Below are 26,131 nucleotides of genomic sequence, written 5' to 3'. Positions count from 1 at the left end.
TCATTTTATGCATTTCGCCCCGCTGATTGCGAGCGGAGGCGCTATTTCATTGCTGATTGTTTTTATTCACTGTCACTAACCTTTTTAAAGTTATGCAGGTGCTGATGTAATTTCTGCTCCTAGGGGTTACCTGCCGGCTGGGGCTGATCGTGTTTTCGCGGGCTCCCAGCAGCAGCGGGCGCCATCTTTGATTGGGCTCAACTCTCTATCCCAGCCCTGCCACTCCCCCGCCGCTCCGCCCCTATTTAGGAGCGCGTTTCCCCTCTCCCTCGTGTTTGCCAGTGGCCCGGTGGCAGTGGGCTGACTTGTTAGCGCTTAGGAGAGAGCCTGTCATCATTTTATGCATTTCGCCCCGCTGATTGCGAGCGGAGGCGCTATTTCATTGCTGATTGTTTTTATTCACTGTCACTAACCTTTTTAAAGTTATGCAGGTGCTGATGTAATTTCTGCTCCTAGGGGTTACCTGCCGGCTGGGGCTGATCGTGTTTTCGCGGGCTCCCAGCGGCAGCGGGCGCCATCTTTGATTGGGCTCAACTCTCTATCCCAGCCCTGCCACTCCCCCGCCGCTCCGCCCCTATTTAAACGGGCGGTATGAGGCAGCGCAGCGGACGAGCGCAGCGGGCACGACGGAGTTGCGCCTGAGTTAAGCCCGTCTGCGCCCGTCCGCGGCCAGCCGGGGCCAGGGGCACAAGACGCTGCCCGATGTTCCATGTATTCACCCTCTCTGCTTTGCTCATATTGGTCACCATACACTATTGATCCCTCAACAACTTCCCTTCTGATGCATCTTGGTTTGTTTACCCCCCCTCCTTCGTCACCTCCTAGAATTGTATCTTTCCTCACTACGTCACCAACCATGCCCCCCTTTGCCCCTCCGTTATTTTCTATCCCCCTTGCTCCAGTATTTAGCACCTCGGCCGCACTTCTAAACACTAGGTCTGCGGTCAACCACCAATACGAACTATTCGATTACATCGACTCTCATGAACCAGATCTATTATTTCTGACAGAGACCTGGTTCAAGGCCCACTCCCTGCCCAACGTGCTAGCTGCTTTACCAACTGCATATTCCGCCATTCGGGCGGATCGCTCAGAAGACAAACGGGGCGGAGGAGTGGCCCTAATAGCTCGTACCGACTTCAGTTTTCAAATTCTTCCTTTCCCCCCCTATTCCTGACGTAGAATGCCTTGTAGCCCGTTCTACTTCTCACCAGGCCCCGTTCACTTTTGTTCTAATTTACCGCCCCCCCCCAACCAACTCCTTCCTTTCTCCCTAGCATTCAGACTCTCCTGGCCACCTTGGTGATTAATAATTCCTCAGTACTAGTCCTAGGGGACCTCAACTTTTGGCCCAATGACCCTGCCGAGACTCCCCAATCCAAAGAGTTTACTAACCTCATGACCAACCTGAACTTTTCTTCACTTGTTCACAGTTCCACTCATACACATGGTCATACGTTAGATCAAATTTGGGCTCTGAACGTCCCGCCAACATCCCCTATTATATCTCCGTGCTCCTGGTCAGATCATTCCATCATCACCCTTTCCCTCGCCTTAGCCCCTACGTCCAAACCACAGCTCCCCAAGAACACCTGGGTTAGAAAATGGGGCAAAATCGACTTGCCTTCTCTCTGCTCGACCCTAGCCAAAACCAGTCCTGACCTTTCAGGCCTTGCAGCTACTTCCCAGCTGACGGCCATTAACAACCGGCTGACCCTGGTAGGTGACGAATTCGCCCCCCTAAGGCGACTTACAGTCAAGCGGGCTCATGCGGCCAATCGCTGGTTCACCCCAGACTTAAAAGAAAAGAAACTAGCTGCAAGGAGAGCCGAGCGAGCCTGGAGAAGATCATACAGCCCCGAGCTTAAGACTACCTATTTGTTGGTCTTACAAACCTATAAAAAAGGCATCCTCGAGGCTAAAACTGAGTTCTACACGAACAGGATATTGGCAGCAGAGTCTCACTCGAAGGAAATTTTTTCCACTGTCCATGAACTGGCATCATCCAGCAGAACCACGGCCACCATCCCCCCTTCCCAGACCCTTTGCAACTCGCTCAATGAGTTTTTCATTGATAAAGTTGCTAAAATCAAACTTAACATTGCCCTACCTTCCCCTACATTTGTCAATCCCTCCCCACCCCCAACAGCCATTAAGCTGACCACCTTTCCACTGTTAACCAACGATACACTCCCTCCACTGCTCCGTCGGGTAAAATCAGGCTCCCCCCTGGATTGTGCCCTGTTAGACGGACCGGGAGGGTCGGCCGAGGACAAGGGGAGAGGTCTCCGGGGAGAGCCGTCTCCAGCGATCGTACAGACGAGTAACTTCCCCCCCACAGATGGGCACCACACAAAGATAAGGTTTAAGGTTCTTTATATGCAATCTTTAAGTACGATAGAATGGTACAAGGAGGTCTGGACTCTGGGGTCCCTCGAGTTTAGTCTCTTGGATGGGAAGGGGGTAGCGGGACAGTCTCATTACCAATCTGGTAGAGGTGATGATACGATGGATAGCTCACAATCCTCGAGCTCGGTGTTCTAGATGATCGGGCCGCGGCGGAGCCAGCAGGTCCCGAGATGATCGAAGGTGACGACGGTCCGCGGCGGTGCCAGCAGGTCCCGGTGAAGATGGTAGTTACAACGGTCCGCGGCAGTGCCAGCAGGTCCCGACGAGGTTGAAGGATTCAGAAGGTTGCGGCAGCGCCAGCAGGCAGGACAATTCTACGCAAGGTAGGACTAGGGCAGCGCCAGTAGTCCGACAAGGATGAGTTTGTCGCGGTGTCTCTCGATCCCAGGATACAACTGCCTTCCTGCTCTGGAGCTGCCCCAGTTATAGGTCTGGAGCCCTTTGATGTCCGGACCCTCGCACTTGGAGGTCGGGAGGTCTGGGATGAGGGAGTCCAGACACCCTGCAGGGGGGTGGAGCCAGCGCCCGGGGGGAGCTGGGTGCGATCGGCACCTGGCGGGGGAGAGCCATCGACACTTCTTTCTCCCCTTGACCTGCCTTGTGGGCCGTTCACCTCCTGGGTGGATGGTGGTGCCGGGATGTCGGGGCCTGGCCAGGCCCAGGGTTAGGGTCGATCTGAGGCCACGCGGCCTCGTGGTGCAGTGTCCAAGATGGCGGCTGGGCCGGCCGAGGGAGCTGGAAGGGATTCGACCACATGACACAGAGATGTCCGGGGGCAGGAGTCCCGCCTGAGACGGGTTGCGGGTTGCTTCTGTGGGTAACATTTGGAGGACCGGGGCTCGGGCCCTGTCATGCGGGGAGGAGGCAAGCCCCTCACGTGGCCTGTCCAACATGCCCCAGCTCATATCCTTAGGGAAATCTATCTGGCTTGCCCTATCCCACCTTTGACCTTGCTTAATGATTCACTCAAACACGGCACAGTCCCCAGCTTTCATAAATCGGCGGTTGTCATCCCCATCATAAAAAAACCTGACGCCGACCCATCTGCCCCTTCCAACTACCGTCCCATTTCCCTTCTGCCTTATCTAGCAAAAATTCTTGAAACCCATATCACGTCCACTCCTAGCACTCACGTAGAGGCAAATCATTGCCTCTCTCCCCGTCAAGCTGGCTTCCGCCCCCTGCACTCTACGGAGAAGGTGGTGATCTCAGTAATGGACACATTGCAAGAAGGTATTGACATCAACCTTCCGCAAGCTCTGATACTCCTGGACTTATCCGCCGCTTTTGACACGGTGGACCACTCCATCCTCCTCAACCGTGTCAGGGCGGCGGGCATAGAGGGCTTGCCCTTCTCATGGCTCGAGTCCTTTCTAGCTGAGAGAGCTCAAGCGGTCCATCTGGCTGGCTTCGCCGCTGCCTCCCGCAAGGTAGAGTGCGGGGTCCCCCAAGGATCGTCGCTCTCCCCTCTTTTGTTTAATTTATACATATACCCCCTCATTTTTATGTTACAGCAGCTGGAGGTCACGGTGTTTAATTACGCCGATGACCTTCAGCTAATCTTTAACCTCTCCCACTCACCTTCATCCGCCCAAAATGTTCAGACAATCATGAAGCTCATCCAGGGCTGGATGAACTGCAACCACCTTAAACTCAACCCGGACAAGACCGAGTTGGTCTTGACCGGAGGTGGTTGCAGTCCGTGGTCCCCATCCTTTTGGCCCCCGTCCCTTGGTGTCCCCCCACTCCCGGTACCCAAAGTTAAAACCCTTGGGATTCTCCTAAACCCACAACTCTCTGTCCATTCACAAGTTGGTTCAGTGGTCTCCTCCTGTTTTTTCTCCCTTAGAGTAATCAGGAAAGTCTCTCGTTTTTTATTCCCTTCTGCTTTAAAAATTATTTTGCTGGCCATGGTACTGTCGCGGATTGATTATGGCAACATAATCTACAACGGGGCCCCCGCCTATGCGATCCACCACCTGCAGCTGGTTCAGAACCAGGCAGCTCGCCTGATTTATGGCCTACCTAAATTTCATCGGGCCACTCCATTACTTAAAGCACTGCACTGGCTGCCGGTGAAAGAGCGCGCCCTTTTTAAACTTGGCTGCCTCACCTTTCAGGCAAGGTCGGGCACCGCCCCCGCGTTCATATGCTCTGCTATTAAGCCTTATATCCCAGGCAGAGAACTCCGCTCCTCTCATTTGGCCCTCCTAGCCATTTCTCGATTTAAAAAACAGAGGGCGGGTGGAGCGAAGTTCGCTGTCCTTGCTCCAACTTTTTGGAACTCCCTCCCTATTGCCCTCCGAACATCTCCTTCCTACCCTCAGTTCTGAAAGGATCTTAAAACCTTCCTATTTGCTCAAGCCTATACTGACTAAACCTCTCCCAGCTGCTACCGTCCACTGCATCACACATACCGCTGGGTAAAAGTGCGCTGAACAAATAATTTTAAATTCAAATTCAAATTCACAAAATTCTATTGAATTTGGCTATGAAACCACACACATACTTTTAATTGGCTATGAAACCACACACATCATACATTTCAATGTGTAATACTACATTTGTATGTTACTAATACAGACTATCCAGGGGATCTAAAGGAGTAAGAGAATTTGCACATGTAATTCTTTTGTGGGATATTGGATAATATTATTTTCTACTCAGCACGTTTACTTCAGCCTTTTCTGGCATTGAAGACTGGGCCATTGGTGGCTGTGGCACACTGACATAGTGGGACAAGTCACTCACAAAGATTAGATGTGTTCTTTAATATGCATATAAGTGCCTGGAATGGAGTTATTAATTTGGGAGGAGGGCACCTCTACCAACTGAAAAAAGTCCAGTCTGTTTAGATCTAAACGCAGCCCTGGGAGACTCATCTCAACTCTGACACCAACAGCACCATCAACACAGAAAACTTTAATAAGGAAAAAACAGCATGTTCATTAAAATTGTGCTAGCTTGTGGTGTGGTGATTTCAGCATATCTCACATCATTGTTACACTGCTCGGTATGTGAATTTGGTGCATTAAGAGTAAGACACAATATGCCGCCATAATGCAATTGCTTGTTAGTGGGACACATGCTCTCTTTGAATTAGGTTGGGTTTGCTTCCTGTGCATCAGTGGGCTCATAAGTTATTTTTCTATGCCCACTGAGTATTGTAGAGGTCGACCACCCAGAAAATAACCTTTGGTTGGTGAATAATTCCCCATGATCACTGCTGCCACAGTATTGTGTTGTTTAACCAATTAGTGAAGATTGTCTTTGTATATCTTGTAGGACATCATTGCTTGGTTCATTGCTATAGAGGATATTTATTTGTTCCCTTTTTTGGATGATGTGGTATGCATCATTCACTAAGCAACTTAGGTAAGCGTTAAAATGTGCATACATTTATCATTTTTGTGTACCACTATATAGACTCACCACTTATTACACATTTTTGTTTTATATAGGGTGTATCCCATCATTCTATCCTGGCCAACACCTGAATTCATATCATCTTCAAAAGGGTCAAAACACTACATATTTTAATGCATGATTAATCGCAAAGACAAATGGGCATAAACATTGAACCAACTGTTTGCCAATGTGCATTTAGTTTACATCATTGTATAGTGAGCTTTAATTTCTTACCCTGGACTGTCTTTTGTCCCATATCACCTTCACCAGAAGTGCGCCTATGGCTCATCATTAGGAACACCCTTATGTGATACATGTTGTCATGTTTAAAATGTAGACTCAGTCTATTCATAATGTCGGTGTGTACTAGATTTCTTTTTCAATTTCGGAGGGATGAGAAGAAGTGAGTTGGAGCTTCTAAGAGCCCTTGCTCTTCCTGCTATGGAAAGTTTGGAACCTAGGTAGTTTGTATTATGGGTTTGAAGGGCTTTGTTGGTGATGCAAGCAGTCTTGTAGATAAATATACCTTCGATGGGCAGCCAACTGAGATTCTTGAGGGCCGGTGTAATGCGCTTAAATCATTTCACACCTGTTAGTAGCTGGGCAGCCATGTTGAGAACTGTTCTAGGGGGGAGGCAAGGTGGGTTTTCGGAGTTCTTGTGAGGGTGGCGTTGCCACAATCCAGTTTTGAGAGGAAAAGAGGCTGCACTACTGTCTTAAAATCATTAGGCGGAATAAATGGTTTGATTTTCTTGATATTTTTTAAAGTGTACAGGGCTCCTTTGGCTCAGTTGTTGTGGTCTTTCATTGATAGATTTTCGTCCAGAGTGATGCACAAGGACTTTACGGAATTAGATAGTGTAAGAGAGCAGTTAATGACGTCCAAGTTAGTGAGCCAATCTGGATTGGATTGGAAGAGGGTTGTAATTCAGGGAGAAAAGTTGTAATTCCATTTTGTTGAGGTTCAACTTTAAGTGGTTGGTGCTAAGCCAAGATTGTTCCTTGATTAGTGTATAATTCAGATGACTGATGTGATTCAGTGAATTAATGTTGTGGTAAAGTTGGGTTTCATTGGCATAAAGGTGATATTTTACCCCTGCTTGGTTCAAGATAAGAGTAAGGGGTTCCATGAAGGGATTGAAAAGAGAAGGGGAAAGAATTGAGCCTTGGGGTACACCAAGGGAAACTGGTGTTGGTTTTGAGAGACAGTTGTTGATTTTTATTTGTTGCGAGCAATGTTTCAGGTGCAAAGGGAACAAACTAAGGACTGTGCCATTGATACCACTGTGGCTCTTGAGTGTCTCAGTTAATGCTGGGTGGTTAACCGTATCAAAAGCTGCGGATAAATCAAGTAGGATTAGGAGGCATACGTCACCTTTTCCGAGGATCTGCAAATGTCATGCGTGATATTGAGCATGGCAGTTTCTGTGTCACAGCCTTTCCTGAATCCTGACTGGAAGGATTCAAGGAGATGGAATTGTTCAATATGATGGTTGGGTTGTAGAAGGATGCATTTCTCCGTTGTTTTGGCTAGGAACAGGAGGTTGGTGATGGGTCGCAGATTATTGTAGTCATTGGGGTCAGTCCCTGGTTTTTAAGTATGGGTGAGATTTGGCCTAGCTGGAGGGATTCAGGTACAAATTCTGAGGAGAGAGAGAAGTTGATGATTTTTGTCCAGAATGGGGCGATGATATGGTTGAGGTTTTGTACTAATGTGGATAGGAGGGGATCATTGGATTAGGAAGTGGGTTTCAAGTTTGCAATTATATTATAAACTTCACTCACTGGTTTGATGTCAGACCAATTAGCATCATTTTTCAGTTGACGGAGATCAGAGTTGACACTAGTTTTTCTTGAGGCCATTTAGTCAATAGTAAAATCTGGGTGGGAGCAACCTTTAGGTAAAGTGACTCAACGGGGTGGGTTGGTAAGGAAGACGGAGTTTTGACTTGGCTGATGTATTGCTCAATTTTTGCTATTTTGTCAGTAAAGAAGTTAGCAATTTCTGTTGAAGAGCTCCCTGGTTCTGTTCTTAGCTCAGTCAAGTTAGTTATGATGGGAAGTGGCTTTTTCGCTAAAGATGTGTTTCTTATAAGAAAGCTGTGCAGATCTTAGGAGTGCGAGGTGTGTTGTGTGTGTGTTCCATATTCTTTCTATCTTAGCTGTCTCCTTTCATTGTCGAGGTCGGTGTTGAACCAGGATTTCGATTGTAATTTTCTAGATTGTTTTAGTTTTACCAGTGCCACGTGTTCAAGAACACCTATCATCACTGTATTGTAGTGGGTGGTGAGGTCCTCAGCAGTGAGAGTGTGAGGTTGATACTGTAGTTGGGTCCGGACCTTGGATTCCTATTCAGTTATAGGGATTTGTTTGATATTCCTAGCCCAATGCTTAGGTTTGTTGGAAGGGGCAATGTGAGATCTGAGGCGGGTCTTAATCTTAAACAGTATGAGATGGTGGTCAGACCAGTCAATTGTGTGATGGACTGAAGTGAGATTAGCTAATTTTTGCTGATTATATCATTTAGGGTGGTGCCTTTGCAAGGGGTTGGTTCATTGCAGAATAGTTTGAGGTCATTTTTTCAAGAAGGATAGTAAGGAAAAGGACTGAGATGTCTTCTGGGTTGTTCTATTGAGTATTGAAGTTGCCCAAGAAAATGTAATTCGAGTCAGCAATATGGAACTGTGCTATTAGATCAGTAAGTTCCTTCTGAGAAGAAGGTGTGATCACCAGGAGGGAGGTAGATGTTGTGAAGTTTGATGGGGAAGGTGCCTTTAGCTGAAAGTTCAGCTCCGAGGTATTCGAAAGTAGATTATTTTTTGGTTGTGAAGAGAGTGAGATGGATACCTTCTTTTTGAATGATTGCCAGCCCTCCACCTAGTCTCTGTGGTCTGTTCTGTCACATGATGGTGTAGCCAGGAAGAATGAGCGTTGTTAGGAGTCGAGAGTTCATTTAGCCAGGTTTCGGTGAGGAATGCAATATCTATTTCCCATGGTTCAATTTCTGACTGCCTAAAAACAGGCCTGGTCATCCCCCTACTGAAAATCCTTCAGACCCAAACAACTTTAGGGCAGTAACAAATATTCCCTTACTGGCCAAGGGTTTGGAAAAATATGCCAACAACTGAAACGTCACATCACAGAATATAAGCTACTAAATGACTGTCAATCAAGATTTAGACCAGACCACAGTCCTGAAACAGCAATTTTGCACATAGTTGATGATGCTCTACATGCTCTGGACCGTAACAAAACCTGACAACTAGTCCTCCTCAACCTATCTTCAGCATTTGACATGGTGAATCATGGCAAGCTATTAGACCGACTGGAGAATAGGATGGGTCTCTCGGGTACTGTCCTAAAATGGTTCCATTCCTTATTAGAGAACCGATTGCAAAGAATCTTTGTGAACCACATGCTAACCCTTCCATTCATGAGTCATATTGGAGTTCCTCAAGGTTCAACTCTATCCCCATCCCTATTCAATCTATACATTGAGCCTCTCACTGAGGTTCTGCAGCAGGCTAACATCTCCTTCCACATGTATACAGACGAAACTCAGCTGTATATGAAGATCACATCACTTGAAGAGATCAACATATCGAACCGAGCTCTACAAAAGACTGTTCACTGGCTTTCATGCAATCATCTTAAACTCAACTCACAGAAAACAGAATTCCTTCTAATCTCACCCCCCTAAATCCTCCATGATGATCAAGTAATGGACCCAATTGATCACAGAGCTAAATGGTACTCCGGCGCTAGTTGAATCTACCAAGTCACTTGAAATCACGTTGGATAAGGATTTAAACATGCGAGATCACATCAACAATATCGCTAAAAATGCCCAATTCCATCTGAGCTATCTTAGAAAATTAAAACCGTTCATCGACACTGCTGACCTGAAAATGGCTGTCCAAGCTTTGGTTATCTCAAGGATTGAGTATGGATGCACAACTCTAGCTGAGCTTCCTAGGATTTCTACAGCTCCACTAAAAGCCTACCTGAATGCTGCTGCGAGACTAGTAACAGGTACTAGAAAATTTGACCACATCGCTCCACATCTGAAAGTGCTCAAATGGCTACCGTACGAGGCAAGAATTCTCCTAAAGATGGCATGTACTACACTCAAAGCTCTACACTATAAAACTCCACTTTACCTTTCCCAGAAAATTATGATCTCAGGAGGCCTTATATCTTCGAGGGGGGCCGCTGATCTCCTACTGAAACCTGCAATTTACCGTAAGAAGGGAACTTACAACAGAGCACTCTTGGGAGCTGCTCCAGGAATTTGGAATGCGTTGCCACCAAATATCAGAGGAACAACCTTGGGATTCAAAAAAGAGGCCAAGTCCTTTCTCATGAGTTATTTCCTCCCTTAACTAACTGGGGCCCTCTCTTTGCTCCTCTGAGATATTTGGTCATTCCTGAAGCTTCTTTTTGTCCTCAGATGTGCTAATAGGTAAAGATAAACAGGTTGATTATACTGCTATTATCAGAGTAACGACTCAGAGGATTGCACAAATCTGGGGACTTTCATTGAGTCTCTCATATGCTCCTCAGTAAGACCTGTTGGGATACCCTAGTCCATGCGTAAGATTCTGGGCTAATGAAGGTACCTCTACCAAGCCACATGGATATTGGTCTAGTCCTGCAACTGTCATCAAGTTCTGACTCAACGTTTTCTTTAGGAAGGATTTTTATATGCAAATATGTCATGTCATGTACTACTATAACCTAAGAGGTCTCCTAGAAGATGCAATATGTTTATTATTTGTAATTTGTAAACTATGAAAAAAACTAATTGCTGTTAAGTTGTAAAGCACTCTGACACCCACGATTGGGTCATGTTCGCGCTAAAGTAAACACTAAATAAATAAATAAATTATCTTCTGAGATATCAGTGGCGTGTTTTATTGCAGATCTGCAGTGGATGGGTTCACAGCCATATATTTAATCTGCGAGTGCTCATAGATTCTTACAGCGCTATGACCCAGAATATGGTCAACAAACCTTTGTCCACTATTCCAGTAACTGTGGGCTCCAATAGAATACCTCGAATGTCCACCTCACCCAGACCAACTGCACAATACACAACTATTCAGACACTTTTTACCACAAACAATAGTCCTAGCCTTTTGAATGAATATGACCCTTGTGGTCATCATCACACACTCAGGCAGTCTCAATATTCTTTCCAGGTAGTATGCTCATTGTAATTTCTCAGTAGTCAAAGGTATTCACATAGAATCTACATTCAGACTACCAGTGACCAAATTCACCTCCAATTTATTCATGAACACTGGGTGGTAGTGGGCCCGATTGTCAGCGTTTACCATATGGTGAGGCCCGTTGGAAATAGTATGATCCTAAAACACCAGTTAACACATGGAAGTAGTTCTGTTGCCTCCTGTGTCTCTCAGAGTTTTTACCCTCTTTTTATTGTTGGTGTACCACTGCCTGTGCCATTTTGTGTAATTAGACATGTAAGCCATGTGTTCCACCAACCAATTACGCATACATAGCAGGGCAATCTGGCCTCCCTTCTGTCCCCACTGGGCCAATATTTTCAACAAGCCCTACCCTAGCAATCCCGATAGACCGTCCACCTGTGGGGAGCTTCTTGGAATAAATGAATCCCCCTCTCTTGAGCCATGCCTGGAGACAGTCATAGCAGTGATCTCTGATGGAGAGGTACAGGGACTTCTTCATTTAAACCTGCGACCATTCATAAGTGAAATTGGATTACTCTCTCTTTCTTTTCAAGCATGTGGAGCCATTACAGAACTACTCCTTATTCACCCATTCCACTGCTGTTGAGGGACCAGACCACTTTTTTTAGCCCCCCCCTTGTACCTTCCAGGATACTCTAATGCTAAGCCAGAAGTCAGACACTTTCCAAGCTCCCTAAAAACAGTGAGCTTAGACCCAATCAGGTGCTGATGCAACTCTGTAAGATAATGATTCCTGCATAATTAATTACTACAGCCCATAATTGCGATTTACGTTTCAGCCCTCACCCAGACCTACAAAACTTTAATAAACATGTCAACAAATCTTCCCAAGACTGCTGTAATTACTTTTTGGTATCCCTAAACCTCAGTCAATTGTTTTCAGTAGTGAGACAAAACTTGCAAATAAGGGTGGCCTTTATGGGTTGGATCTTGTCTGCTCTGACTCCTTCAAATTCAGGTGTCTCTCCCCATAGCTCATTAGAAATCGGGTCTCTAGTTGGCAGAGGTATGCACCCTGCCAAAGTAGGGTCCCACACTCTAGTCGGAGTAAGTTTAGTACACACTAAATATTTACCTCTGCCACGTGGTCGCTAGGGATATTGTCGACATCTTTAAGTTAGCATGAGCAGGGTAGCCATGATGCTCCTTTTGCGCACGTTACTAGACGTCTTTATTTATGCAAAACTCTGTTTATGCCTTTCATATGAGAACTCTCTGCTGCTGTGCTCGTTCTCTGCCCATTCCTGGAGTTTAGTCTGAACATTGTGAGTACGGTCGATAAACACCGCCTCTTGTTATTCTGCTCTAGTCAGGCCCTAGCACCTAGGCAAAACATGCAGCTGTTATTGCTGGAGACTCGTACTTTGATATTTTGGGGGTGCATGCTTAGGAAACACACACTTGGAGGGGGACCTTTCCAGGGAGAAGAGCAAAACCCACCTGTGATGTAAAAGTAGGATCTATGGCCTGAGGTATGGGGTCTGCTGACAAAGCCTAGGTATCTCCTAATATATAATAATACTTCTTCTTACCAAGGGCAGCCAGCATAGGCACTGTAGTCCTTTCCCCATAGTCTTTGTATAATGACGTCTCCCTTTATAATATATGCCCTTACTTCGATGCTAACAATATTGATATTATGAATCTTTATGCTTGTGGCATGTATACTGCATTTTAGAGCACGTTAGTTAAAATAAATATTGTAAACTATATTTGTGTCTCTGTCAGATCTTATTGTGGACAAGAATGAGAGTGTGAGCAAAAAGGTGTGTCTTGTTACCGCGATTCCTGAGATAACTCAGGAGTGTTGTGTTCTGGGGTGTCTAATCATTGGTTTCTCCATTTGTGAGTAGGACAGCAAGTGAGACACTATAGCTAGTCAGTCCTGAGCTCATCGGCAGTAAGGTGGTAGGAAGGCTTAGACCCTATACACAGAGGTTCCACAATCCTGCGCATAGTTCTGTGTATGTGCAGAATCCCTGCAACACCTCTGCTCACTTTCTGGTAGCTTTGCAGAGAACAGTCAGGCCAAGCCAAAGAGGAAATGTGTAAAGTATTTGTGCACACACACACAGTAATGCAGTGAAAACACCACAAAATGATTCCACACAAGTTTGGAAAAATAACCAATATTTATCTGAGTAAAAGGAGACCAAAACAAAAAAGATCCAGCATACCCAAGTCAAGATATGAGTGATTAACGATTAAATCAAAATGCAGTGCTTAGAAGTCAATAGCTCCAACTGAGGCTATCTGGTCACGCTTGACCAGGACAATTTAAAACTTTCAGTTTGACTGCGATGGAGTGTGGTACAGATACAGGAATCATGCCGACCCCCTTACAGTACCATGGATGCGTCGGAAATCGAAGAAGATGCATGGTGCAGAGGAGGTGAGGCGTCTCAGATGCCGGTGATGATAGGGTTCCTTAAGGCAGTAGAAGGTCATTGAAGCTTTAACGCCCGGGGACGATGCAATGCGCAGAGACGCTGATGCCTTGGTTGCTGGTGTGAGGCTTTGGTTCCTGAAGGCAACGTGATGTCTATGATGTGTCGATATCAGCAGAATGCATCGATTATATGGCTTTGAAATCGACACCGGGGCTGAAGGAGATATGTCGGTTGAAAGTCACACAGGCTGCGTCACAGTTGCAGAGGTGCATCACATACTTCGGTGAAGCAGTGCTCGAAACCACGCTTTGTCAGTTCTTCAGGAGCGCTGCAGCAAAGTCAGTGCTGCGTTGAAAGTCAAGGTAACTGCAGGCAGCAGTGATGCATCGGTTTCACAGGGATGTGCCGGTTCTGAACTGACACTTTGGAGTCAATGCACTGGTTTCATGTTTACAGCACCAAATTCAACTCCAAGGGCCCAGGATTGGATTTGATACCACCTGGCAGGGTAGGGCTGACAGTAGAGCAGCTGAGGTGCTGGTAACAAGATGCAGTTTAAGTCTTTGATGTCCCAGAGACATCAGCAATAGGAGGCAAGCTTAATCAAGCCCTTGGAGAATCTTAGCAAGTAGCTGCAGTAAGTAAAGTCCAGTCTTCTCACTCCCAGGCAAAAAGCAGAAGGCACTAGGCCAACACAGCAAACTAAGCAGCAAAGTGGCATCCCCTCCTGGCAGCACAACAGTTCTTCTTACTGGCACAATGTCCTCAGTCAGAAGTGTTGGGAGTATATGGTGTCAGAGTTCCAGTACGTATACCCATTTTGGCCTTTGAAATAAGGAGACTTCAAAGAAAGGTCTTTGTTGTGCACAGGACCCATCCCTTCCTGTCCTGACTCCATACACAATACAGGGGGATATGCAGCTCTTTGTGTGGGGACAGGCACAATTGTCAACCCCTCCCACCACTCTAGCTCAGGAAGGCTCCTCATCCTGGTGATGGGCCATCATGATATGCAGGGTACACCTCAGCTCCTTTTATATGTGACTATCTAGAGTGAATTCACAAATCTCAACTGTCATCCAACCCAGACGTGTATTCTAGGGACAGGCAGAGGCACCAAATGGTTAAAGAAAATTACAACTTTCTAAAAGTGGAATTTTTAGATCTGCAATTTAAAAAACAAGTTCACTAAAAGATTTGTTTTTAAATTGAGTCCAGAGGCACAAAACTCAATTCTTCTATCTGCTCCCAATTGAAACATGAATAAGGCAGTATGAAAAGCACATCTAACTTCAACAATTGCCAATGTAGGCAATTCCACTAAAGAATTATATAAAGCATTAAACAGCTTTATTAAACAATGTGCTTATAGCTTAACAAGAATTTGTAAGCCAGCCAGGAAAGCCCAGAAAGGGAGTCTGATTTAAATTATTCTCATTCAGGAGCCACCGCTAGTTTGAACGATTTTGAATTCTGCTCTGTGGGTCAGGTGCAGGAGATGCTTGTTCTCGCTAAATCTGTTTCTCCCCAGGACTTATGTCCTCCTAAGGCTTCGTTGTCACCGGGAACATGAAAGACCGGACCCACGAACTGCGGACGTGTCATTTTCCCTGATGAAGGGCATGTAGGTTTATGCCCGAAATGCATTGGAAGCCTAAGAATGACAGTGCTTGCAATATGGAATATATTTTTGATTACTGAATGAAGGAATACAAAATATGAATACAATTGAGATTACCCTAAATGAATAAATAAAGTACTGATGAACAATCAAATAAAAGAGTGAAAGTCTTCTTATACAGGGAGACAACAATGAGTGCCCGGTAAGGGATGACACTAGAGAATCTCTAGTATCACTTCTCAATTTTTCTCCTAAGGCTTCTGCCAGCTTAGCACACCTTCAGGCATTAGCATTTAGGGAAAGGTTTAATCTCTCATTGGCTGTAGCCAAAGTGGCAAAGGAATCAAAGTGTGCCCAAGTATCTCCTCTTTTAAAAAACACTTTGCAAACCTTAATGCACTCTCTAACTACAGACCGATTTGGCTGTTACATTGGTACGCACACGCTCTAGAAAGAAATATAACATACATTTCTTGAAGAGCATAAGATAGAGTTCCCTCTCATTCCGGTTTCAGAGAGCTACACAACTGAGATCGCACTGTTGGTCCTTACTGATGAATCAGCCTCTCTCTAGATGCCGGAACACTGGTCATGTTAGTGTTACTGGATCTATTGGCAAGTATTTGTACACAAGGGAAACTCAAAAATCGTAAGGGACCAAGGGTACTTGAGTAATTCTAGAGACAATGGCACCTTAACAAAAAATGAAATATGGTTTTTCTGGATACAAAAATCAGCTCCATAAACAGATTCAATAATCAAAGTTTTCAATTTTAATACTATAATTCAAACAAAAATTGAATTACCACAGCCGGATTATTTCACAAACTAAAGATCAGGCTAGCACACAAACAGTTCACTGTTTTGCTTTTAACAAGAAGTGACGTAAAGGTGTTATATTAATGTTGGTCACTGTTTGCTTGCCTGTATATGTCCATAGGTTTTTTGTTGTCAGTTCTTAACACCTGGTTTTCTGTGCATTATTGTTTTTTTCTCATTGTTTGCTCATTTTTGTTTCAGGTATTAGTTTGCACCCATCTGTGCCAAGACCATGCACAGCACCAGAAACCATGGTCCAGCTGCCACTCTCCACTACTGCCAGAAACCGGTCCCCGGGAGCTTGTTTCCTTCCCAGTGTAAGAATTGGCTTTTGTAGTTTGGTTTGCCCTGTTCCCATCATGCACTGGGACAGGAACAGACTAATTTGCATACAGCCAGGTTCTGAAACTGGGATGGTGCAGTGAGCTAAAAAACGGTGTTGGATCTAGCCCTGATCTCTTGACTGGGTGAGAGCTTTCTGCTTAATTCAGAGACTCTGTCCCTCACCACCCCTTGTTGTAAATATTTTTGTCCACCCTAAGCGTGGAAGGGTATTCTCAGATGTGAGACCCTTGCTCATTGCACCATCAGGATTCAAGCAAACCGGGCCGAAGACGGCTGTAATGCCAGAAACCGGTCCCCGGGAGCTTGTTTCCTTCCCAGTGTAAGAATTGGCTTTTGTAGTTTGGTTTGCCCTGTTCCCATCATGCACTGGGACAGGAACAGACTAATTTGCATACAGCCAGGTTCTGAAACTGGGATGGTGCAGTGAGCTAAAAAACGGTGTTGGATCTAGCCCTGATCTCTTGACTGGGTGAGAGCTTTCCGCTTAATTCAGAGACTCTGTCCCTCACCACCCCTTGTTGTAAATATTTTTGTCCACCCTAAGCGTAGAAGGGTATTCTCAGATGTGAGACCCTTGCTCATTGCACCATCAGGATTCAAGCAAACCGGGCCGAAGACGGCTGTAATGCCAGAAACCGGTCCCCGGGAGCTTGTTTCCTTCCCAGTGTAAGAATTGGCTTTTGTAGTTTGGTTTGCCCTGTTCCCATCATGCACTGGGACAGGAACAGACTAATTTGCATACAGCCAGGTTCTGAAACTGGGATGGTGCAGTGAGCTAAAAAACGGTGTTGGATCTAGCCCTGATCTCTTGACTGGGTGAGAGCTTTCTGCTTAATTCAGAGACTCTGTCCCTCACCACCCCTTGTTGTAAATACTCTCCACTACTCTGTCATGACCTTCCTTGCTCCCAACCCAAGCCGCCTCTCACTGTGCTGTTCCCGCTTAGCACCTCACAACATGGAAGGAGTTTTGCTTGTGCCTCTTTTGTGTTTTCTTGCAATCTTCCACACAAGCCACTCCATCATCCAAACAGCACTCCATGCTGTTTTGTATGCTCCTCATCAAACGCTCACCCACGCCACAAAAATCTGGGACCTGTTTCATGACTACAGCCTTGATGTGCTCTTCCTCTAGGAAACATGGCTAAACCCAACCTCAGGATTAGACATTGCAACAGCAATTCCTGCAGCTATAATATTTCCAGGAAGGACTGTAAGCACAAACTCAGAGTTGCAGTCACCATCATATGCAAGGACACCATCAGTTCTACCACCTCCATGGAAACTCCCAGAACCTACATGAAACACCTCACATCCAAACTACACATCACAGCAAACTTCAGCCTGCATGGAATCCTCTTCTACTTGTATCCAGATGCATGCACAAACTTCTTCTGCAATTTGCATCCCTCATTATCGGCTCCAACACCTTTATCATTCTTGGAGACTTGCATTTTCACATGGAAGGCTGCACTGACCCAAACTCGATTTTTCCCCTCGAAAACCGCAGAAACATGGCCCCACAGCAAAATTAACAGACCCACCTGAACTGATGGACACTTTCTGGACCACATTTTCACCTCCTGCAGCAACAGCACAGTCAGCAAGTCATCACTAGTCACCTAAACAGATCACATCTCTGGCAGTTTCCGAATCCCCATCCCCACCACCACCAGACCTGCCTGCTGCAGCAGGAAAAACATCAAAGAGTAAGACTGGACTTCTCCTTTTTCTGCACACTGGCCCAAGAATGCCATCTGGCCGTCAAAAGCAATCAAGAACTTTAACAGCTGGATCAGCACAAGCACTGACACTCTGGCTCCGCTGAAGAGCAACAATATAGCAAGAACCTGACCAAAAGCTAGAAGATACACAGAGAAACCCATGTCGATGAAGTGTTATTCTAAGAAACTGGAGCGCAAGGGGAGAATAACTCGAAACACTGCAGACAAAGACACCTTCAAATCTGTTCTGAGATGATGCCACCAACATATCCGGAACACAAAGTGCATAGCACTCACAGAACGCTCAATACCGGCACCTACAGGAGCCTTCTCTTCGTGATTTCTCATTTCATCCAATGAATAGACCTTGACCTAGTGGACATCCATCTCCACAAATGAGATCCCCACCATCATGAAGTCCGTTAACTCCAGGACCCTGTAAGATTTATGCCCTCACCACGCCTTAACCAAAGGACCCCCCCTATCCGAGAAGCTCTAAAACAAATCTTAAGTGCCTCATCACCTTTGCCACCTTTTCTGAAACTTGGGGACAGAACACTGGCATGCGCCTGCTCGAAAAACCCTCTGCGTACCCATCCATGCTCTCTAACTACAGACAGATCTCCATCCTTCCATACCAGCAAATGTCTTAGAAAAACTCATCAACAGACACCTCATCGGCCACTTCAGCTACCACCAGCTTCTTGACAACATGGATTCTGGCTTTAGACTAAACCACAGAACAGAAACAGCACTCAATCCACTACAGACAACATCTGCATGATGAGACGTGATATATCAACCATAAGCCTCCTAGACTTTTCAGCAGCATTCAATACACTCTTTTCACCCCATCCTCATTAATTGCCTGTATAAGATTGCATCCAAAGGCACATTCTATTCTGGTTCTGCTCATTCTTGATGGATAGAACTCAAACTGTTAACCTTGCATTATACTCCTCAGAAGCCTACAAACTAATTTGTGGATTTTCTTAAGGTTCGTCCCTCAGCCCTATCCTCTTCAGCGCATACATGATCCCTCCTGCTGATGTCAAACTTGAATTGACATCAACATTCTCCACTATGCCGATGAAATACAGCTCATAATTTTCCTCTAGTACAAGACCCCCAACACAAGGACCAGATTCACCTCATGCATGCACAAAGTCACCAACTGGATGAAATCCAACTGTCCCAAGCTCAACAGTGACAAGACAGAAGTACTTCCACCCCCAGCACCCACGCAAATAGACATGGGATCATCACTGACTGCAATTAAACATCACTGTGTAAGTCAGTGCTGAACATTAACATAGTGAAAACACCACAACAAGATTCCAGGTTAGAAAAGTAGAGAATCATTTTTTAAGTTAAAGAAGACCAAAATTACATAAATCTAACAAGTAGAAGTTGAGATATTCTTTTTTTTTATCTTAGAAGCAATAAGCACTTAAATGTGATATCTGATCACCCAGGGATGGGGCAAAGTCAAATGTTCAGGCCGACTGCATTGCAGCATGGGGTGGATACAGGAACTCATTTGTGGCTGCTGTACCAAAATATCTTGATCGAAGAAGTGCCATCGCCAACAAGGATGGGAGGCGCAGCTGTATCAATAAGTCGGTCTTGAGCCACGCAGTGGATGAGATGTGTTGATTTTCTCTAAGCAAGTGTAGCTAAGCATCGGTTCTGGGTTTGAGGTGCTTGTTCCAAATGTGATGCATGGCTGCTGCTTCCCACTGTAGGGGATGTGTCATTTCCATAACCAATGTGCTGGTTCCATTGGTGATGTGTTGAGTCTACTTCCTGAAATCATGAGGAAGCATTGGTTATGACTCATGCAAAGGCAAAAATGAAGATGGAGCAATGAAGTCTGTGATCTGGTTGCTCGGAGCCTGAGGGTTGGAAGGCGAAGGTTCCCTCAAGGGTGGCTTTGTAGTCCCTTCGTATTTTGAAATGGAGGTGTTCCATGTTGTTGGTGTCTGATTCAATAAAGGTGGTGCAGTCAATCTTGTTTTTCCAGATGATCATGAGTCCTCAGCCTAGTTTGAGGGTTTAGTCATGGTGCATGTTGTTTTAGGCGGGCAGGATGGCTGTGGAAATGACTGGGTTAGAGTTTGGGTCGATTTATGTTTCGGTCAGGAAGAGAAATTCGGTGTGTTGCTGTTGAGGAGGGCCCAGATTTCGGTGGAGTGTTTCCAGAGGGATCGGATGTTGAGGAGCATGGTGAACAGTTGGTGTGGGGTGGTGTTGATGGCATGCATCAGTTATTTGGAGGTGGTGGTGTTGGTGTCTGAGGTGTCGCAGGTGAAATCACAATGGATGCTGGAGAAGGGTCCTACCATGGTTCAGGGGAATGCAAGGCTAGAGCGTGTTTGCCGATGTGTGTTGCTGTTGCAGAGGATAGCGAAGGAGGAGTAGTGGTGGTGTTCATTGGCTCCGGTGGCAGCTGCAGCAGTGGTTGTGGTGTTGGATGGTTGTGGGGCCAGGGTTCCTAGTGCTGCGCGTGGTCCAGGTGTGAACCGGTGCAGACGCCCTTAAAGCACCCCAGCGGCATGCCTGCGCGGTCACCCTGTGGCCTGCATTAAGTAGATCCTGGGGTGGCCGAGGCTTCTGTTGGGCGGAAGAACGGTGAGCGAGAAAATATAGGTGGAAAAGCCCCGGCAGTGGTGGAGTAACTTGGTCAAAATATGGCAACTGGATCAGGCTGGAACAAGCAGGAGCTGGTGGTCACTGTCAAGTGGCAAGCTGGGTGCCCAGGTGCCTATAATGCAATTCCAATATAGAGTTCAGTATAAAGGTCTGGTTAGGCCACTCTTTTAACACTGTTTACATCTGAAGCAAATACACATCATTATGATTCTTCACATAACTTAAAGAGGCAGAATATAGTTCTCATTACAAAGTAGAGGGAACAATTAAATGCAATGTAGTGCTAGTGTCTTCTGTAACATCATTAAAACACGGAAAGTGTCTAACAATTATATGAACTTCAAGTTTCCAAAGCTGAAAAGACAATGCTGAAACTTGGGACACAGTTCCTCCAAGTTACAAGGAAAAGAAACTGCAAAGCAGTAAGTCGATACAGGCCTTAGAAAGCAGATCAGGGGGATCTGATTGCTCAAAAGCAAGAGCCCTCACACACCAGATGGGGGTCATGCTTCATTATTGGGCAGCTCTGTGTTGGCCCAGCGCTGAAATGTCCAACAAGCCCCTGTTACAACTTTGCCTCGCGTCATGCCCTGTCCCGGCGGGCACTCGTCAAAAGTAGCCAGCGGAGAGCTGAGTATCTGCGCAAGAGGCATCCATCTCACTCTAGTGGGTGATAATAATTTCTTGCGGTTTCTTCTATATTTAGTTACCTCTGCATCCCGATCTGTTTGGATGCAAGATGGTAGAGGAATCAACACGTGTTTGGTACTAGTTTTATGAACCAGTGTTTCGCAGGTGAATTAACACACCTGTGCATTATAGCCACACCTGCCAGTGATATTTATCACTGTGCCTATTATTTCAACACCTCCTCTGCTCCCTCATTACCTACAGGGTAGCAGAGAAGGGTAGGTTGCCACTTTCCTAGCGTGCTGGATGCTGTGAGTATCTTGGAGAAGTCCTTACTGTACTTACCTGCTTTCACCATTCTAGCGTTGACTGATATTTGTTTCATTAGTTTTACTACACAGGTAGCACGGTCTCTGCCATCACCTAAGGTGCAATTTGCTTACTCAAACTGGGTAAGATTTGCCACCTTTGTGGTCTTCTACTGCATTTTTACCTACACTAGCTAAAGCAGTTGTTGTCCACACTTATATATGTGTAGATGATAGGGTTTATGTTTGCATATGTCACATGTGTATCCCCTGCCTTCTTGTTTTGCATGCTCAGACAGGCATGATTCCGCCTACAGAATGAATTTCTTTTAAATTGCCTAATATTTTGTCGTTTTACAGTGGGGTATGACTACCTGAATATCCAACCCTTTATTCTCTCTTATCTTGCATTGCTTTCTTTCTCCTTGCAGGCCGGATTTTAGATTTTGTAAATCTACACTTTGAGGGTGTCTTTTTGTGATTGGGCATTTTGTCAATCATCACAACTACAACCCCAATCATTTGTAGATTATGTTTACATGGTTCTGATAAATCGCCTAGATCCACAGCGACTATCCATAGCAAGAAACATGCTAACCCACTTTTTCACTACTCTGTGAGTTGTACTGGGTCATTTTTTCCAACACAGTTACCCTTTGTTTTTACTTATAACAAGAAGACCCACTCCTTTTTGTCTTTCCTAGTTATTTTAATACTATACTTACACCAATCTACACATTGCACCTCCACTCAGAGCTTTATCACATCATCTTTTTTTCAAATGACTTCCGGCAAAGAGTCTCCTCGAGGGGCCCATTGGGCATTGAAGAGTCAGCCCAATGAGCTGCTGCCCGATGATGATGCATGACATACATCTGGGTGTATAAGGGCTCTTGCTTCTGAGTAATCCCCCAGATCAGCTTGCCCAGGTCTTTCCGACTTACTGTTTTACCTTTTCTTTCCTTTTAACTTGGAGGAACTGCATACTCTAAATGAATACATGTACATTGGGGGAGCTTGTATGCTGGACGTAGACGTGCTCCCAGTCCCCCCATTATTGTGTATTGACTAAAATATTTTCTAGCCCTAAAACGTCCTCATAAAATAGTCTAGGAAATGATCAAATAAGCCATAGAGTAAGATGTGTGCTTTCAGGTAAAGCACCTGCAAAATGTATTTAAATCAGCTCCTTGATATTACCTTCTTTTTATTGGCATTAAGATTTGGAGCAAAGAGAACTGCTATTTTAGTAAATTTGGGTTTGCACTAAATCCTACTGTTTTTGCGCAGGCCCACCCCAGAAACACCACGCTTTCATAGATTAGCATTGGTTAGTGTAAATAGGTTCAGGGGTTTAGGCACAGTGCAAGGGTCAACTTTCTGCACAATTTGCGTTTTTGAATGAAAGTTGATCAGTTGCTGTTGTTTATGGCACTTTTTAATGCTTTACGGTGCGTAGATTCACATAAGAATCAGTGCAAACTCTTAGTAAATCTGGCCCTTTAATGCTTATACAAAGCAAAGATATGAAATAGAAAGATTCCGAGGCATCCAGATTTTTTATCAACCAAATATTAAATGCCCTGAGCAGAAAATAAAGTAGAAAAGCCTCCTGATAACTGAACCAACACGAGGAGATAAAACAAGTTCAAAGTTCAGATTAAGGCTGATGCTTTTTAAATTAGAGAGTAGTGTAAACTCTTGTCCAATAATTAGGATCAGGGATAGGTTCTACATTTGTGCAAAAGTATGATTTTGGCCTTGCCAACATAGAGCTGTTGTTACTTGATAGTCACCTAACACTTAAAAGCCTTTATGCAATGGATGGCGGCGAATTGGAGGATTGGGATCCAGCAGGCACTAAAAGTTCATGCTATTGCCGCAGGCATGATCCTTAATGGAGAAATATGGGAGCATGTAGAAAAGAGGAGCCATGTAGGCAAGAAGAATTGGCAATCCTAGTGCAATGGTATGAAATAACCCTGCACGTTTGACAAATGAAAGACCTGGAGTCTCCTTTAGTGCATGGCTGGTGACCTGCCATCTGTCAGGGTGGCAAAGGTAAATACCACCACCATCCTGGCTGGACTATCACCTGCCATATTTAATGATTTCCGCCCCCCCCCCGTGGAGATGTCTGGGCCTTGAGTTGAGCCACACCCACAGTGGTCCCTCGGAAGGCATTGACAGTTTGCTGAGCAGCCAGCACGTTTGAGGTGGTTGATCACCAACTTTGTTTGTTTTGGAAAATAAACTCCTTAAGCTGGAGTTTGTATTTAAAAACAAAACAAATAAAGACTTGAACACCCTGGGAGGGTTCTCCTACATGTGGGGGACCGTTGTAATTTTGTTTAATTGGGTATTTCCAGGATTTCGCTACATGGTCAATGCTGTAGGAAACACAATGGGCTGCCAGGATTCCTGGAGGATAAGGTATTCCACCACGTTTGTATCAGAGAACCCTGTAGACAAAACTCTAAATCAGGATGCTCATTTGTTTTTCTGATATCTGTTTGATTAAAAACCAGCATAACCAACTGCTGATGATGTTGGTCGTGCAGCTGGATTGGGGGAATAAGGCTGTTTGTACACCACACTATTTAGGTAAGTAAACTTAGCCTTACCATTAGGTCATTAAAGAAAATAATGATAGGTTAATATTGTTTTACTATTCTTAATGCCACATCTATGAACAATAAAGATAGATAGATACATATTATCAAGTTACTCAGATGTGGAATCAAGAATAATAAATCTATAGTTGCCGAGATGTACTTACCTTCACAATATAGAGGCAGTTGATAGTCTGGAGACACTATTTTTTTCGAGATGGTGTTTAAAGCTGTAGAATGTGGTAGAACACCAGGATACTTAAAAAAAGAATGCCTCAAAAAAGTCGCACCTTTTGAGTTCATCTGAGAATTTTCTATTAACATTGCATACGGAACTCTAAAAAAAACATTCTCTTCATCAACGATAGCTCTTCGGGAAACATCCTTAACAACGCGGTTAGTACACAGCAATGCTGTTACATCGCGGTCATTACAACGACCGCATGTAAGAACGCTATGCCATTACAACGCAAGTCTTTACATCTACTTGCGCTAGATGGCATGCTAACATTAAAAATTGTGTTGTTTACTATCCCAACACAACCTACCCAACACCTTCCCTACTGATAAGTGGACTGGAGTTGGAATAGTAAATTACACTTTTTTAATGTTAGCACGCCACCTAGCGCAAGTCGATATAAAGACTTGCGTTGTAAAGGCATAGCGTGGTAACATGCAGTTGGTGTTACAACTGCGATGTAACAGCACGCGTTATAATAACACGTGTTGTTACACCATACATCCAGCTCTTCTCCTGTCTTTCTGTACACACTTCACTATCTGTATTTCTCTTGTTCTTCTGATCATCTTGTTCACTGTTCATTTAAGGTGCAGGGCACCGCCTGTTTCCCCTTAGTTTTACAATATCAAAGTGTTTATTAATTAGCTCAATGGCTAACGCATTGGGAGTTGTGCTGGGATAATCTAGGACAAATGTATTTAATCCTGCGTAGAGTGGTGCACATTTATTCACCTGCATGATATTATTGTAGTCCTCAGTATCTGTTGCGCAGGCTCAGAGGAAATAGGATGAGCCATAGTGTCTCCTTTTGACTTTACTGCGAGTTTAATTCCTGAAAAAGTGGAGCAATGATGGGGGTCCGTTCTGGTGGGTTGTTTATGTGGAGGTGTTGACATACTATACCTGATTTCATGATTCCATAGCGGTCTGTTCTAATCCTTTCTTTGCTTTGTTACATTTTCAGGGTGCTTTATAGTTAAATGTGATAATTGCCCACAATGTTAATAACTCTGTAATTTAATTGAAACTTTTGTATTTAGAAATGACACATAAAGATGTGTATTCTCCAGTTTGGTATTTCCCTTGTCTAATTCATCATGTTGTTATTTGGAATCTGCCGATATGACTGGAGTCGAATTAATTAATAATTCCAGTAGAAGAAACTTCTGACGAATCAGGTTACTAGATAAATACTGATAATCACACGGAGAGAGGATACAGAGGTATGTTTAATGATTCCTTCTCTGCAGAATTGTCTGAGCGGTCCCACCACCCCTCTAAAGTATGAAGATAGGGTGCACAGGGTGCACAAAGAGGTGCATGCATGCAGAAGGGTACCAATTTCACTATATAGTTCTGTGGTGAGCTTTGTCGTTTTAGTTTACAGGTTGAAATGTATTAGTCACTTTGAGATTTTCATCAAACTGACAAACAAGCAATTTCAGACCAGGTTGTAGCCTGTTTATGTCTCGTCAGTGAGGTATAGCTTGAGTCCTATGGGACAGTGAGTACAGCACCCATGTATGAGCAGAGGGTGTGTAGACGTTTCACGGAAAGGATAGAGATATGTTAATTTTGAATGTTGTCAATTATATTTCTATACTAATAACAGGTGAAAATGTATTTGAGGGGGAGAGATTTCAGTTTAGAAGTCCTTTACGATAACAGCATAGTTAAATGTACTTTATGCTGTTGGTTTATGGGCAGATACCCAAATCAAGGCACATACTTCCATAGAT

The 26,131-nt window shown here is 44.8% G+C and overlaps 1 protein-coding gene across 2 annotated transcripts in view; it reads right to left on the bottom strand.

Annotated features, from left to right (window-relative positions):
- Nucleotides 1-26,131, bottom strand: part of LOC147722680 (cadherin-10-like) — an 862,765-nt gene that overhangs the window by 4,556 nt on the left and 832,078 nt on the right. The window lies entirely within an intron of this gene.

Source organism: Lissotriton vulgaris, chromosome 4_1 (genome assembly GCF_964263255.1).
Source record: "Lissotriton vulgaris chromosome 4_1, aLisVul1.2, whole genome shotgun sequence".
Lineage (NCBI taxonomy): Eukaryota > Metazoa > Chordata > Amphibia > Caudata > Salamandridae > Lissotriton > Lissotriton vulgaris.
This window is presented reverse-complemented; position numbering and strand designations above follow the sequence as displayed.